The sequence below is a fragment of the Oryza glaberrima genome, chromosome 4, assembly GCF_000147395.1.
Source record: "Oryza glaberrima chromosome 4, OglaRS2, whole genome shotgun sequence".
In the NCBI taxonomy this organism is placed as follows: Eukaryota; Viridiplantae; Streptophyta; class Magnoliopsida; order Poales; family Poaceae; genus Oryza; species Oryza glaberrima.
This window is the reverse complement of record NC_068329.1, coordinates 15,236,727-15,239,613: the sequence shown is the minus strand read 5'-3', so window position 1 is coordinate 15,239,613 and position 2,887 is coordinate 15,236,727. Positions and strand designations below refer to the sequence as shown.

General features: G+C 42.2%; 1 pseudogene; it reads right to left on the bottom strand.

Annotated features, from left to right (window-relative positions):
* Positions 1-850: 850 nt before the first annotated feature.
* Positions 851-2,451, bottom strand: LOC127771157 (F-box/LRR-repeat protein 14-like; annotated as a pseudogene).
* Positions 2,452-2,887: the final 436 nt, after the last annotated feature.

The window sequence follows — 2,887 nt, the reverse complement described above, 5'->3', positions numbered from 1 at the left end:
ATAATTCAGGCTAAAGATATCTTGTGCTTAATTTTAAGATTTGGGAGGTTAATTATCTCCTCATTCATCTGAATAATCTCTCTTCCATCGATTTGCTAGATGTCTACAATTATTGAAAACCGCATCAGGTTAAATCAGAAGGCGAATAGGAATGTTGGAGGAATGCCACGAGGGCCTTCGACCGGACCTGCCGAAACTGAAGCTCCAGCAAGGATACAAGCCAGAGGCATGGAAGGATAATCGGGGCGAAGCCACTAGGTGAAAGCCATCTGGCGAAGGTGAACGGCGAAGACCGAAGGACCGCGTCTACGCTTCGCGCCCAAGAGGATCACATTGGCGAAGGTTGTATGGCAAAGACCATGTTGTGAAGCACATGAGCTTCGCCCAAAACAGACTCCGTGTGAAGAAGACCTGATGGGCCGCCATGCCCTTGGGGGCCCCTTTCGCCATAATCGGGTCAAGCCCGTCGGCCCATTAGAGGCCCATATATGTGAAGGACAGTGTGCCCTCAATAATATTCCTATCATAAGGGTAACCATATAAATTCTCCTATAAACCTAAACCCTAGGAGAGGGAAGTCTGTAATAGGGTTATAAATAGCCCCCTAGGGCCATGTAATGGGGTATCCCGAAAAATTTTACCAAGTAATACAATCGTTTTTATTTCCAACTACTGTTAAGAGAACCACGTCCTTCGACGTGACGCGGTTGTCGTTTCGACAACAAGGAATAACATGTTTGACTCAAAAAGGGCAAAATGAAAATCCTGAGGATGAAATATAAACTACAAGAACACTAATGCTGAAAGCCATTGAAGAAGGATGTCATTGAGAATTTTCATTCATGGGAAGGATGCCTTCCAAAATACAACAAAAGATACTCTTATGCTAGAGCTAAGCACAACAATTTAAGTACTAGTATCAAGTACAAAATGATGGTGAAAAGTAAGCTGAGAAAAAAGCTAGCAGGTTAATGATGACAATGCGCTCTAAGCAATGACTTGACAGCTTTGCCAGAATCGCAAATAATGGGCAAGGTTTTCACAATTGACTTCATAGCAGACTGATTTGGCAGCACCCTGCACACCTTTCTCGCAGATCTTAGGACAGCCACCAATAACCAGAGACAGAAATTTCTGTGCATGAGCCAGTTTGGTCATTCCAACATCAGTCACACGCTTACAATACCGGAGTGTGAGACTAATCAAGCATGGAAAATGTACAATGCAGCGCATCCCATGATCAGTTACGTCCTTGCAATCCATAAGGGTGAGTGTTTCCAGGAACGGTGCAGATGAGAGGCCCTCCATCCCGTCATCATCGAAGAAGAGGGCGCCGTTCAGGACGAGAACACGAATCGGACAAGATTGAACGAGCATCACAAGTCCCCTGTGTGAAGCCTATTTCAGGTGGAAGCCAATGCTCACAACCTGTAAATGTCAGTTCAACATTTCTGAAGGAAAGGACAGTTGAGAGCTAGTGCCTTGAGACTTTCATCAGTAAAACCCGTCCTGAAAATTATATCATCACCAACATTGTAGTGTTCGGGTTTCAGCCAAAGTGAGATGCTTTTAAGATTCTTGCAGGTCTGGGATAGTGCAATCATGTCATTGTCAATAAGACCACTAACATACTCTAGGCTCAGCTTCTCTAACGACCTGCACTTTCCCAACAGAAAACGAAGTCCTATTTCTGGGCCTTTCGGCTCTGTTACAATACGCACCAACCTCAAGTCCTTCAAACCCTCGCACAAAAGATCATATCTATAAGTGTGAGCCTTGTATGATGGGTCACGATCTCTTCTGAAAATACTCCAAAAACTTTGTTCGTTTTCAAACTCAAATTTCTGAAGCTTCATCCATCCTGGGCCAAACATTAAAAAATGATACTGCCCTATTCCTTTGCAATTCTTCACTACTAGTTCTTCCAATGATCCGTTAGTGCCAAGATGCTCCAACCACTCAGTGCTGCTAGCAATTCCCTTACAATTGTTAAGGTGGAGAGAAGATAGAGTCTTACAACCAACAGCTAAAGAGAGAAGCCCCCTTGAAGTTATTTCTGGAGTGGAGTTCAGTTTTAGGGACATCAACATCTTGCAATTAGTCAGGCAAGCAAGACCAGAGTCATTGATTTCAGAGCAGAAGCTTAAGGTGAGATCATTGAGCAAGGGCAGTGAGAATGAAAGCACACGGAGACGTTGGTTGTCGATCTGACTCCCATTGCCAGGTGCCCAACCAGAGTAATTGATCTCTACTTTGTGTAAATTGGGGAATTGGGAAAAAAGTGCTGGTAAAGCTTCAATTGCAAGTCCACTACCAAGACAAATTAGTGGCCCTTTGCTCCGCATCAATGTTGTAGAGCTGCTTCGACACAAGGGAAAGAGAATTCAGATTGTTTGTCCTTGCAATCCTCTTGAGAATATTTATGATCAGTTCCTCCGAGAGATGATCCATTGAGAAATGCAGCAATGCTAGTTAAGTAATTTCAAGGGGTAGCAGGTGTCCAGAGCCCTGGATTAAAATTGATGAAATCGTAATGAATCACATGAATACAGGATGGAAAATTAATGTGCCATATTTATACTGATGAAATTTAAAACTTTTTGCATTTTGCTGTACGTGTTTGCGCTTCACGATTCGATTTAAAGAAGTAACCTATCTATTCATCCACGAAATGATTAATTAAGGTAGAAACTCTGAAAATCAGTTAACATAGAGCAACTTTTCAAACCTAGAACCGAATTAGTCGAACAAACTATGTATGATTTACAGTACCAATTGAAAACGAAAGGATTTGCAGCTATAAACGAATTAAAATCTTGGATTTGCTTGTTCAAAAGAACAGGTAAGTATTCCACAAATCAATTAATAAAATGCACCTACATTTATA